This window comes from Bubalus kerabau, chromosome 3 (genome assembly GCF_029407905.1).
Source record: "Bubalus kerabau isolate K-KA32 ecotype Philippines breed swamp buffalo chromosome 3, PCC_UOA_SB_1v2, whole genome shotgun sequence".
In the NCBI taxonomy this organism is placed as follows: domain Eukaryota; kingdom Metazoa; phylum Chordata; class Mammalia; order Artiodactyla; family Bovidae; genus Bubalus; species Bubalus kerabau.
The window spans coordinates 184308140-184322431 of NC_073626.1; the positions used below are offsets into that span (position 1 = coordinate 184308140).

General features: G+C 47.6%; 1 long non-coding RNA gene across 1 annotated transcript in view; it reads right to left on the reverse strand.

The window, feature by feature from the left end:
* LOC129647952 (uncharacterized) overlaps positions 1–14005 on the reverse strand; it is a 30397-nt gene extending 16392 nt beyond the window's left edge. The window contains exon 1 of the long non-coding RNA XR_008712592.1: positions 13651–14005. This is a non-coding gene — a long non-coding RNA (uncharacterized LOC129647952). The remainder of the gene's footprint in view (positions 1–13650) is intronic.
* Positions 14006–14292: the final 287 nt, after the last annotated feature.

The window sequence follows — 14292 nt, forward strand, 5'->3', positions numbered from 1 at the left end:
TCAATGGGAGCTGGTTCCCCTCCTACCTCCCTACCCTGGGGCACCTCCATGTCTCAGGCTCCAACCCTGATTCTCAGAATGGAACCTAGGCTCCAGGGGGCCTCAGGCAGGCCTCTGGGGAGAACCCACTGGGCACACCTTGGTGGAGAGAGGCGTGGGACCAGGGCAAGGGAAGGAAGGGGCCCCAGGTCCTATCCCTCCAATAGCCTCAGAACCAGCCTTAGCCCAAATCTCCAGGTCATTCCCGCACCAACTCAATTCAGGCTGGACCTCAGCACCCACCTCGAAATCCCGTTCAGCACCAGCCCGGGCTCTGAGTATCTCCACACACCCCTGCCCTGACTCCGGCCCTGTCCATGGTTCAACCCAGTGTCAGTTTTCTCCTAGGCCAGGCCTCAACTCCGCTCCCAGCTCCGCCACACCCTGCTACTAACCTCAGCTCCAGCTCACCCCAGTCCTAAGGGTGGCCACGGTAGACTCTGGCCGAGGGCAGGAGTGTCACCAGAAGGCGTTCCTCTGCCTCAGGGTCTGAAGCAAATGTTTATCAAATGCCTGCAAGTGCCAGGCCTTCTGGGCGCTGGGGACCCTCTGCGAATGTGAACGCCGGCTCGGGCACAGGGGACTGGCGCCCCTCCCCCATTTCCTCCTTGCCCTCTGCACCCCCTGCCCCTGCTTCCCCATCCTCTATCCTCTCACCTGCCTGCTTCCTCTTCCGAGCCTCCCTCTTGCCCCTCATTCTCCACCCCCACCCATTCTGTGTACTTCTCCAAAGCCAGGAGGCTCAGGCAATTCTTCTGGGCAGCTTCTATCTCCCTTTGTGATTTAAACAGGTCTCCTCCCCTCTGAGCCTTGAATAAATTTCACAGCGGACAGGGAGAGCGGTAGGGTTGGACAAGCAGACCTCAAATTTCCATGCTCCTGTGACCTTCTAGCCATCCTTGATCTAACGTACAAAGGTTAATATCTGAGTGGTCAGCAGACACTGGTCTTCTGGACTGGACTTTGGGGGTTGAGAGGAGGCTCTGGCATCAGGAACCAAACAAGATGGGCTTTTCTCTGGTGGGGTCTGGGGAGCACATATTGTCTCGTCAACCCGACTCAGAGCCATGCAGTTGAGTAATCATGCGGCCCTGGTCCTGTGACCACTCACTCGCTGATTCTTGCCCATCCATCACTCATGTCTCGGGGCCCTTGTGGCCCAGCCCTGGGCGGTGTCGGGTCTACTGCCCCCTGCCCTGCGCCCGCCTTCCCCAGCTGCAGCCTCTCCGGTCCTCACCTCTGGCCCCGCACAGTCCTCACTCTCCGTCCTGGCACCCTTCACTCTTTCTGCATTGGTTTTTCAGTCCCTTTAATTATCACAGGCACCTCTCTGTTCCCCATCTCCCTCCGGTCTCATCATTTTGCCCGAAGCATTTTTCTTTTTGTTAGGATTTGTCGATCTCTGTCTGTCTCTCTTCCTTTCAGTCCTCATCATCTGTCACTTACAATCAAAAGAATGCAATGGAACTGAAGCATCAGATCAGTGGTGGCTTGAGAAATGTGAAGAATTTTCACTCTCAGTACTTAAGAAATTCTTACGATGTTGTCCCCACAGAGTGGATACTTATTATCTGTGTTCAGTCAGCTGGGTGACCTTCTGCACGTTGTTCCTTCAGGTTTATAATAAACTGCACAGTAGCACCGTATCCTATGAGGAAGGCAGGGCAACTCATCCACGTTCTCCATTTTCCAGATGGGGTAACCGGTACTCAGAACGGGGCAGTGACTTTTCATGGCAGGTCAGAAGTTAACTCTCAGTCCATTGCTTTTTTTTGTCACTTTCATTATACTGTGGACTCTCGCACCCACCTTACACGCTTGGAAGAACATTTCCAGTTGGTTGTGGGAGGCACAAGGACCCCCAAAGCTGGATAGTAGGTGAGCTTACCCAGATCTTTGATCTACAGGTCACTGCAGCTTCTGCAGGAATCTGAGGAGAGGCAATACTTCATCTATCCCCAAAGGGAGACTCCATGGAGAATATGGAGGAAAGGCTGTTGTTCTGCGAAACCTGGAGAAACGGATCTTCCTTATGCAGAGAAGACCCAGTGGGGAGAGGAAGGCTGGTAAGGGGGTGGATAAGAGCCAATGCCTACCCAAGACGTCAGCACTCAGCTCAGAAAGGGGACCACTGAGAAAACACAGCCTGACTCAGAACACCAAGTCGGGTCTGACTCTGCGATCTCATGGACTGTAGCCCACCGGGCTCCTCCGTCCATGGGATTCTCCAGGCAAGAATACTGGAGTGGGTTGCCATTTCCTTCTCCAGGGGATCTTCCTGGGAGACTAAACCCACGTCTCTTGCTTGGCAGGTGGATTCTTTACCACTGAGCCCCCGGGGAAGCCCCATCAGTATCAACAGTCTGCGTTATTAACAACGAGCACCTGTCCTGCACCAGACATGTCACAGAGCTTTGGTGTCCATCACACTTCGAACGTGTGACATCACACACACACACCTTAGTTTGAGTGCTGGCTGCCCCCTGAGCTCTCCAAGTCTCCATCTCCATTATACAAAGTGCTACGTCACTTCGAAGTGTGATGGACACCGCAGCTCTCTGTTACATGTGTGGTGCAGGACAGGTGCTTGTTGTTAATAACACGGACTATTGATACTGATGGGGCGTCCCTGGTGGCTCAGTCGTAAAAAATCCACCTGCCGAATCAGAGACATGGGCTCAATCCCTGGTTTGGGAAGATTCCCCTGGAGAAGGAAGTAGCAACCCACTCCAGTATTCTAGCCTGGAGAATCCCAAGGACAGAGCAGCGTGGCGGGCTACAGTCCATGAGATCACAGAGTCGGACACGACTTAGTGACTAACAGCAAACTACGTTGATACTGAGTGTCAAGGACATGGCATTTAGCAGGGGTCTCTCTGTTTACCTGTTAATTCCACAATAACTTTAAATGGCTTGTGAACGTCATCCAACTTGAAAAAGCAGTAGAATGTGAATTTGATGTATTCTACCATCTGGAAAAAAACCTGGCCGCTAATAAACTATTAATATGTATCCAAATAGTCTTGTGTATAATCAGATGTTGTGAAGGTTGTATGTAACTAACCGGTGGAGGATGCAAAGATACTACTTAAAATGAGTAACCACTAATAATTGCCAACTTTTTAATTTCATTGAGGCGTTAGCATTTGCCAGGAATAGGTAGGCCCTTTACATGCATTCTTCTTCCTCACAAGGCTATGGAGTTTTGCCCCCATTTTACAGATGAGGAAACTGAGGGTCAGAAAGGTGAGGGAACTGGCCCACTCTTGGGTGGTGGATCCAGGATACGAACCCAAGCAGTCTGGCTCCAGAACTCGAATTCTTAACAATCATGCTCTTTTATTGAGTACTGAGAACTTTCCCTGCATTATCTCGTTTAGTCTCCCAAGAATTCTGCTTGATCAGAATAACAATATTCATTATAGCTAGCATGACTTTCGCTATGTGGCAGACCTGGTGCAAAGCACAGGACCTGTGTCATTTCATTCTAACAGCTCTGCACGATATCCTAGGTTTATAAATAAGGAAATAGAAGCTCAAAAGCAAGATTTAAATCAACTTTAGAACAGTGTTCAACCTCAGCCCAGCATCCAAGGCTTAGGGGTCCCCTTTGGGCCTAGCACCTGGCTCCCTCCATAGCCATATCAGCTGCCTCATCCCCGTCACACATGACTTTCCAGCGCTGTTTGCAGTTCTCTGAGAGAATCCAGGCATTTTATGCTTATCAGTCTTTGCAAACCCTGTTCTCTCTCCAGCTGAGATACTCAGTCTCTCTATACTGCCTAGTGCCTGCGTGTCCTTCAAGTTGTAACTGTGATGTCACCTCCTCCAGGAAGCCTCCTCTGACTGCTTATGACTCACTAGGTGCCTTTGTTGTGGTCTCTGCTCCCTCACCCCCAGTACGCTGTTACAATCACTCTTGGCTGGTCTGCCTTTCCGACTGAACAGGGGGCACCATGAGGGCAGGGACCTGTCACATTCTCTATTGCCTCCCTGGTTCCTAACCCATCACCTGACTTCAGGAAATGCTCAAATAATACTTGAGTAAACAAATAAATAAAAAGTATCCAAGTAGACAAAACACCTAAGCGCACAGAGTGCTTACTCAATGCCAATGGTTTGCATATGTATCATCTCATTTAATTTTGACAAGCTTAGGAGGTAGAGACTATCATTGTCTCCATTTCAAAGGTGGGAAACGGCAGCACAGAGAGGTTAATTATTTGTCCAAATGGCACAGATAGTACTGGTGGAGCTGGGATTCAAACCCAGGCTGCCCTCCAGCATCCCTACATTATCCTGCTTCTCAGACACCTGAAAAGAACTCAAAGTACTTGGAAAGGAGTCAAGTCACAGTATAATGATCAAAATACAGTTATAACAGATTACTCAAATGAACAAGTGCCTTGATGAAAAGTGAGCTAAAATAAAACACTTTCAAATACTCATAAGTAGGCAAAATAGGGGAAAAAAGAGTGGAGCAGGATCTCCATCCCCCGACATGAAATGCTGATTGCGATGGGGAGGGGTGGAGCTGCGGGTGAGCTGGCCTCCAGTGATGCTATGGATGGTTCCCTGCGAGAAGACAGCAGGCGGCTTGCTGGACCAGATGGGTACACTCTCACTACCCTGTCTCTCCCCGCCACCCTGGCTGGACCCAACCTTGTGCTGGATGGGCAGCACAGCGAGTGTGGGAGACTCCAACTCCAGCTCTTCCTCAAGGGCACATTCCCCCAGTGCTCTTATACGTTCTGGGGCTGTTATCTGTCTGGTTTGAATTAGATGCTCGGGCTCATTAGCGGTTTCATCGCCCAGCCTGGCGCCTGCAAGATGGTAACATTTTATTGTTTCCTTGCTTTTTCTTTCTTGTTTCTGTCACTTTTCTCCCTTTCCTTATTGTTTCAAATTTCCACCTCAGGCCACAAAAATGCAAGGGCTGCCCCTGTTCCTCTGGGGACACATTCAAGTCATCGGGACCCCTGGTGCCCACACCCCTCATTTCTCTCCAGCAGCCTACCCAGTGCCACAGGTTACAGACTCATGGATCCCTCCTCCAGGGTAAGAACTTACAGGGAAGCGGGTCGTGTTATTTACCTGCTCCCTCACCCAATGTCCAATGCCCCCTTGCGCCTGCATTTCTCAGGGTGGCAACGACGGTTAGCAGGAATTTCTGGAGTCTCTCTGCCCCTGTGTCCCCCTGCTCACTGCAATCCAGTGTTGAACTCTGATCCACAACTTACTCTTTCCCTTAACAGCACAGCCTTTTCTCACCTGCAAAACGGATGTTGCAAGAGTGTCTCCTACCGTTGACGTTAGGCTGGAAGAAGAGTGAGCAGAAGGTGCTTATCCCAAACCTGACGTATCAAAAATGCTTAACAAATAGTGGGTTTTGCTGCTGTCCTGCAGGTGTCAGGGACGGCCACTGCCCCATGAGAGCACCTACCTCGGTGGCTGTTGGGAAATCTAGACAACAAGTCTTGCGAGGCCAGGCATGGAGAGATGCTCAGTAAGGGATATGGATATTCATCATCATTACCCCATCAGTATCTCCAACTTCTGTTCCTCCTTCCCTGTTATCTCCTATAGCAGATGATGGGAGTGCATGGGATGAGGAAAAAGGGAGAAGGGCTGGCAGACTTAGAGGCACTGTGAACTGCAAGAGACCCCTGAAAAGGGAGATGGGCTATGTTAGGTGGGGCAGGAGGCGTGGTAATGGATGGTTGAGTTTGGCCCTGGAGGAGCAGGAAGGAGAGGAAAGCAGTTGGAAGGAGGAGTTCATTTCTGATGACCAAGATCAGAGCTTGCAGTACAGAATGTGCCTTCTGCCACCTTTGAGTGGACAAGGACTCTCCTGAGGTTCTTGAACCCTCCCAGAGATCTACCCCTTCCCCAGTGCAGGGCCATCATCTCAGGCCGCGGGGTGAATAGGCATGGAGGAGGCCGACGCTGCAGGCCAGGGCCTGTGGTAAACCGCAGCATGTGTGGTTCAGCTTTTGCTGGCCAGGAGGGGCCCTGTGCCTGGAGGGATCTGGGAGGGCTGTGCCAGGTCACTGGCCAAAACTTTCTTATGATCCTTGGTCAGACACCTGGGTGAGCAGAGAGGTCATTATTGCTGCCGGTGGGTCTGTGGCTGGAACAAGGAATTGGGAATCCTCGGTCTGCGGCTGCCAAAGAGAAGATGCCTCACGTATAGTGGCAACCACCCACCGAAGCAGGCGATCTCAGGTTTCATCTCCCCCACCTTCCGAGCAATCTTTGTCAAAGCTGCTTTTTCCCTCCCGTCTCAAGCACTGGCTTCTAGGACTCCACACCCTTGGTTTCCCTCCTTTTTCCCCCGGCCACACGGCTCAGGTTCCCTCCTGGGATTTGTCTCTTATTCCAAAACCATCAGTGTCCGAGCACCCAGAGCTCTTCCCCACCCTCTCCTGAGGGGGTTTCAGCCAGTCTGAGGTTATGGACAGAGTCCCTACATGCTGACACCTCCCAGATGTCCATCTCCACACCTGAGCCTTGACTCTGGCCCCAGACTCTTACTTCCAGCTTCCCACCTGGAGGAGTCTGGCCACATCTCAAAGCAGATCAAGTTCCTAAAACCCACTTGCCTTCAGGCTTCTGCTTCTAAGTAGACATCACCCCTGGTTGCTTACCTCACCCCCCTGGAGCCATCCTGCCTCCTCTCTCTCCCTCGCATCCTGCGTCTCACCCATCCGCAGGTCCAGTCAGTGCTAATTGGAATAATGAATCGACTCTCACGGGCCCCTCACCGCCACCCCAATCTTGACCCATCAGTGTTCGCTCCTTTGCTGTCCCCCTTCCCTCCTGTCCTCCAGCCTGGTGATCTTTCAAAAGTGGACATCAGGTCTTGTCACCTCCCTGCTTAAAACTTGAAGCCTAGATGTGATATAGTCCCACCCAGCAGCCAAATCCCCCATGCGTGTTCCGACGCCTGACCACCTCTCAGCCGGCATCTCCTACAATCCTGCCTCACTCACTCTGGTCCAGACACACTGTTCCCCTGGGTGTTCTTGGCCTATCTAAGCTTGTTCATGCCACGAGGGCTTTGCACGCCCATTCTCCATGCCTGGATTGCACCGTCCCACCTGTTTCCAACACTTTCTCCCTCACTTCATTCAGATCCCTTTTCCAAAGCCACCTTATCAGAGAGGCTTTCCCTGACAGACTTCTCTAAATGCGCTATACTGGCTTGCCTGCTCAGATCCCCACACTGGCCATGCCAGCCCTCACCTTGCTTGATTCTCCTTCATAGGATTTACTCCCACGTTAAAGGAAATCGTGTACTTGTTTGCTTGGTTAGTGTTTCTATCACCCACTCAGCAAGGAGACCCAACCAGTCCATCCTAAAGGAAATCAGCCCGGAATATTCATGGGAAGGACTGATGCTGAAAAGCTCCAATACTTTGGTCACCTGATGTGAAGAGCCAACACATTGGAAAAGACCCTGATGCTGGGAAAGATTGGAGGTGGGAGGAGAAGGGGGTGACAGAGGATGAGATAGTTGGATGGCATCACTGATGCAATGGACATGAGTTTGAGAAAGCTCCAGGACATAGTGATGGACAGGGAGGCCTGCCGTGCTGCAGTCCATGGGGTCGCAAAGAGTCGGACATGACTTAGTGACTGAACAACAATACCAACATCACCCACTCAACTGTATGTTGGACTGTGAGGACTTTTCTTGTTCACCTCTGTCTCCTCAGGGTCTACTGCTATGTCTGACACATGGTTGATGCTCAACAAACATCTGTTGGATGACTGAAAGAAATGAACAACCACTGAGGCCAGACCAAGAGGATATATTCATGGGACCCCTCACATGGTGAATGTTCGTGGAATGAATTAATGTAAGTTTGTTGTAGTTGTCTTTTTGACTGTCTGCTCCTTGGGGCTTCCATGGTGGCTCAGATGGTAAAGCTTGCAATGCGGGAGACCCAGGTTCAATCCCTAGGTTAGGAAGATTCCCCTGGAGAAGGAAATGGCAACCCACTCCAGTACTCTTGCCTGAAAATTCCAAGGACAGAGGAGCCTGGTGGGTTACAGTCCATGGGGTCGCAAAGAGTCGGAGACGACTGAGCGACTTCACTTTCTTTCTTCCTTGAGGGCAGACCCTGCTCCTCTTGTATTTAGTAAGCTGTGGGACCTTGGGCAAGTTACACAGCTTCTCTGCACTTTAATTTCTCCATCTGTAAAATGAGAATAGTAATGGCCTCTCTGTCCTGAGGTTGTTGGTTGAATTCAATGCATTAATATATCTAAAGCTTTTAGAACAGTGCCTGGCACAGAGTTCACCAAACTCTGTTCACTAAACATTAGCTGGTATCATGTTGGTTTAACACATGGTAGTAGGTGCTTTGAAAGTTGGGAGGCAGGGGGACTGAGCAGACACTGAATTCCCCTGAGCTGAGCCCAAAGAAGCCTGTTCATCTTGCCCTTTGCTTTTCCCAGACTCGGAGCTGGAGAATTGTCTGATAACATGAACTGAACTGAAACTAGAAACCACATTATGCCGTCAACTCATGCTGAGTTTGTGGTCACCTAAACCCCAAAGCCTTTCTTCACCGTCTTATTGCACAGCCAGTAATCCCTCATCCTGTATTTGTGGGTTTCACTTTATTTTTTGTGGTCTTTTGCTTTTTTTAATGTTCCGGATTATAAAAGTAATATATGCCCACTGTGGAAAGTTTACAATGAGCATAAAATTACAAAGGGCAGGAAAAGAGCAGGTTACAAATCAGCATGAATGGTTTGAATCCACTTGCATAAAACGTTTTTATATATTTATAAAGAGAGGCAGAGATAGGCAGGAACAGAGGAGAGTGAGAAGCGTGCTGGAAAAGATGTCCACTGACGTATTGGCTGTGGCTTTACCCTGTGTGGCTGCATTTCATGATTTTTTTCTACTCTCTCTTACGTTTTCCTTGATGCTGCTTGAATTTGCATAAGCACAGACATATGTTATCTTTCCAAAGCAATGATACTCCAATAAAAAATACTTAAAAAATAAATTAATTTTTTTAAAAAGACCAGGAAAAAAATCCCAAACAAAATTATTGGAAAATAAATTTTATGAAAAAAAAATAAAACTTTTTATACAAATTATTTTTAAATGGAAATCAGGTAATTTAGCTTCCCTATGCAAAAGCTTTGAAGGACTCTTTATTTCATGGAGTGGGTACTAAGGGCCAGGCCAGGTCTCTCTCCTCTGTCTTGCTTTTATTTTGTTTCATTCTCTCAAGTCCAAGGAGCGGCGGCTGCACAGGTGCATGAGGGCCGAGAGGAGCTACTCCACATTCAAGGTCAGGAGGGGCAGTGGTGAGGAGATACCCCTCGTCCAAGGTAAGGAGCAGCGGCTGCACTTTGCTGGAGCAGCCGTGAAGAGATACCCCATGTCCAAGGTAAGAGAAACCCAAGTAAGATGGTAGGTGTTGTGAGAGGGCATCAGAGGGCAGACACACTGAAACCATAATCACAGAAATCTAGTCAATCTAATCACACTAGGACCACAGCCTTGTCTAACTCAGTGAAACTAAGCCATGCCCGTGGGGCCACCCAAGATGGGCGGGTGATGGTGGAGAGGTCTGACAGAATGTGGTCCACTGGAGAAGGGAATGGCAAACCACTTCAGGATTCTTGCCTTGAGAACTCCATGAACAGTATGAAAAGGCAAAATGATAGCATACTGAAAGGGGAACTCCCCAGGTTGGTAGGTGCCCAATATGCTGCTGGAGATCAGTGGAGAAATAACTCCAGAAAGAATGAAGGGATGGAGCCAAAGCAAAAACAGTACCCAGTTGTGGATGTGACTGGTGATAGAAGCAAGGTCCGATGCCGTAAAGAGCAATATTACATAGGAACCTGGAATGTTAGGTCCATGAGTCAAGGCAAACTGGAAGTGGTCAAACAGGAGATGGCAAGAGTGAACGTCGACATTCTAGGAATCAGCGAACTAAAATGGACTGGAATGGGTGAATTTAACTCAGATGACCATTATATCTACTACTGTGGGCAGGAATCCCTTAGAAGAAATGGAGTAGCCATCACGGTCAACAAAAGAGTCTGAAATGCAGTACTTGGATGCAATCTCAAAAACGACAGAATGATCTCTGTTCATTTCCAAGGCAAACCATTCAATATCACGGTAATCCAAGCCTATGCCCCAACCAGTAACGCTGAAGAAGCTGAAGTTGAACAGTTCTATGAAGACCTACAAGACCTTCTAGAACTAACACCCAAAAAAGATGTCCTTTTCATTATAGGGGACTGAAATGCAAAAGTAGGAAGTCAAGAAACACCTGGAGTAACAGGAAAATTTGGAACTTGGAACACTTGGAACACTGAATGAAGCAGGGCAAAGACTAATAGAGTTTTGCCAAGAAAATGCACTGGTCATAACAAACACCCTCTTCCAACAACACAAGAGAAGACTCTCCACATGGACATCACGAGGTGGTCAACACCGAAATCAGATTGATTATATTCTTTGCAGCCAAAGATGGAGAAGCTCTATACAGTCAGCAAAAACAAGACCAGGAGCTGACTGTGGCTCAGATCATGAACTCCTTATTGTCAAATTCAGACTTAAATTGAAGAAAGTAGGGAAAACCACTAGACCATTCAGGTATGACCTAAATCAAATCCCTTATGATTATACAGTGGAAGTGAAAAATAGATTTAAGGGACTAGATCTGATAGAGTGCCTGATGAACTATGGATGGAGGTTCATGACATTGTACAGGAGACAGGGATCAAGACCATCCCCATGGAAAAGAAATGCAAAAAAGCAAAATGGCTGTCTGGGGAGGCCTTAAAAATAGCTGTGGAAAGAAGAGAAGCGAAAAGCAAAGGAGAAAAGGAAAGCTATAAACATCTGAATGCAGAGTTCCAAAGAAAAGCAAGGAGAGATAAGAAAGCCTTCCTCAGCAATCAATGCAAAGAAATAGAGGAAAACAGCAGAATGGGAAAGGCTAGAGATCTTTTCAAGAAAATTAGAGATACCAAGGGAACATTTCATGCAAAGATGGGTTTGATAAAGGACAGAAATGGTATGGACCTAACAGAAGCAGAAGATATTAAGAAGAGGTGGCAAGAATACACAGAACTGTACAAAAAAGATCTTCACAACCCAGATAATCACGATGGTGTGATCACTCACCTAGAGCCAGACATCGTGAAATGTGAAGTCAAGTGGGCCTTAGAAAGCATTACTAGGAACAAAGCTAGTGGAGGTGATGGAATTCCAGTTGAGCTATTTCTAATCCTGAAAGATGATGCCGTGAAAGTGCTGCACTCAATATGCCAGCAAATTTGGAAAACTCAGCAGTGGCCACAGGACTGGAAAAGGTCAGTTTTCATTCCAATCCCAAAGAAAGGCAATGCCAAAGAATGCTCAAACTACCACACAATTGCACTTATCTCACAAGCTAGTAAAGTAATGCTCAAAATTCTCCAAGCCAGGCTTCAGCAATACATAAACTACGAACTTCCAGATGTTCAAACTGGTTTTAGAAAAGGCAGAGGAACCAGAGATCAAATTGCCAACATCCACTGGATCATCGAAAAAGCAAGAGAGTTCCAGAAAAACATCTATTTCTGCTTTATTGACTATGCCACAGCCTTTGACTGTGTGCATCACAATAAACTGTGGAAAATTCTGAAAGAGATGGGAATACCAGACCGCCTGACCTGCCTCTTGAGAAACCTATATGCAAGTCAGGAAGCAACAGTTAAAACTGGACATGAACCAACAGACTGGTTCCAAATAGGAAAAGGAGTACGTCAAGGCTGTATATTGTCACCCTGCTTATTTAACTTTTATGCAGAGTACATAATGAGAAATGCTGGGCTGGAAGAAGCACAAGCTGGAATCAAGATTGCTGAGAGAAATATCAATAACCTCAGATATTCAGATGACACCACCCTTATGGCAGAAAGTGAAGAGGAACTAAAAAGCCTCTTGAGGAAAGTGAGAGGAGAGTGAAAAAGTTGGCTTAAAACTCAACATTCAGAAAATTAAGATCATGGCATCTGGTCCCATCACTTCATGGGAAATAGATGGGGAAACAGTGGCAGACTTTATTTTTTGGGGCTCCAAAATCACTGCAGATGGTGACTGCAGTCATGAAATTAAAAGACGCTTACTCCTTGGAAGGAAAGTTATGACCAACCTACATAGCACATTAAAAAGCAGAGATACTACTTTGCCAACAAAGGTCTGTCTAGTCAAAGCTATGGTTTTTCCTGTGGTCATGTATGGATGTGAGAGTTGGACTGTGAAGAAAGCTGAGCGCTGAAGAATTGATGCTTTTGAACTGTGGTGTTGGAGAAGAGTCTTGAGAGTCCCTTGGACTGCAAGGAAATCCAACCAGTCCATCCTAAAAGAGATCAGTCCTGGGTGTTCATTGGAAGGACTGATGCTGAAGCTGAGACTCCAATAGTTTGGCCACCTCATGTGAAGAGTTGACTCATTGGAAAAGACCCTAATGCTGGGAGGGATTGGGGGCAGGAGGAGAAGGGGACGACAGAGGATGAGATGGCTGGATGGCATCACCAACTCAATGGACATGAGTTTGAGTGAACTCTGGGAGTTGGTGATGGACAGGGAGGCCTGGCATACTGTGATTCATGGGGTCTCAAGAAGTTGGACACGACTGAGCAACTGAACTGAATTGATTCTCTCACTATATTCGAGTGTTGTTCTTCGCAAGTGCTGGGTTTAATGTCTGTCCTTCCTAGCCCCATCCCCCTACCCTAGAAATTAACCTATGTGGAGGGAGAGCTCGGTGTAATATCTGCATCTGTGTTGCACACAGCCATCCCCCAGGGCCCAAAATAATGCTTGACATGTGGTAGGTAATCCAGAAATACCTGTTGAATGAATGACTGAGTGAATGTTTAAACACAAAAATAAGGAAGTAAAAGGAAATCTTTCACAATTCTACCCGTCTCCCAGAGATTATTGTTAACATCTTGGTATGTTTCCTTCGCAAGGCGTACGCAATGCCTTTGAGGTATACAGTGCCCTTCCTCAGTAAGAACATTGCACCACTTTGTGTATAAACACAGCCCTTTCCCTATTTTATGTATGGATATAGTTGAAGATACATGTTTCATCTTTTCTTTTCAACCCTGCAGAACAATGTAAGCATTTCCCATGGCATTAAGAAGTATTATTTTTACTGAATGTACAGCAGTGTTTCTCAACCAAGGGTGATTTTGCCCCCTGGGGGGCATTTAGCAATGTCTGGAGACATTTTTGGTCATCACAGCTGGTTGGAGTGGGGAGCATTCCGACTGGCTGCTGAACATCTCACAAAGCACATACCAGATCCCACATCAAAGAATCACCAGCCCCCAGTGCTGATGGCCCCGAGGCGGAGAACCCCGCTCAGCAGCCATCCATCATGTAGATCTACAAGATTCCACTTCCCCAGTCCCTTCTTGTTGGAAGTGGCATTGTTTCTTGTTTTCCACTACTACAAGTAAGGTTGCGATAAACGGTTTCAGACATAAATCTCTACCCACATTCCATATTTTTTCCTTAGGATAAATTGTCATGCTTGATTTTCATGAATTTAAATGAAGGACAACACTGACCTTGCTTGAACTTCATTATGTCAATTTCAGCTAAGTAGTCCAGCCCCTCTGGGCATGCTGTCCTCTGCCGCATTTGTGGTCTCTCCCTGCTATGAGTCATGTCAAAGAAAATATCCAGACTTTCGTGACCAGGGTGTTTTCTGTGATGAAGGCTGCCTCAGTAGCACCTCACCTGCCTTAGTTTGGGCTGCTATGACAGATTGGCATAGACCGGGTGACTTACACAACAGACACATATTTCTCACAGTTCTGGAGTCTGGGAAGTCCAAGATGAAGATGTCAACATGTCTGATGTCTGGTGAGGACCCTCTTCCTGATTTGAAGATGACTGTGTTCTTGACGTATCCTTACCTGGTGGAAAGAGTGCTCCGATCTCTTTCTCGTCTTATAACGGCACTAATCCCATCATGGGCCTCCACCCTCATGACCTCATCAAAACCCAATTACCCACAAAGACCCCTCCCCAACTTGGGGGGTCAAGATTTCAACACACGAATTTGGAGGAAGGGAGACAAATTGCAGTCCATACATCACCCGTCCAAGATTTAAACCCTCATTTGGGAAAAGCCTGCTTTATCATGACCTGTTGATGATGTCTGTCATGGGGGTGGGAGGGAAGAATTGAAGCAGGATGCCGTTTCT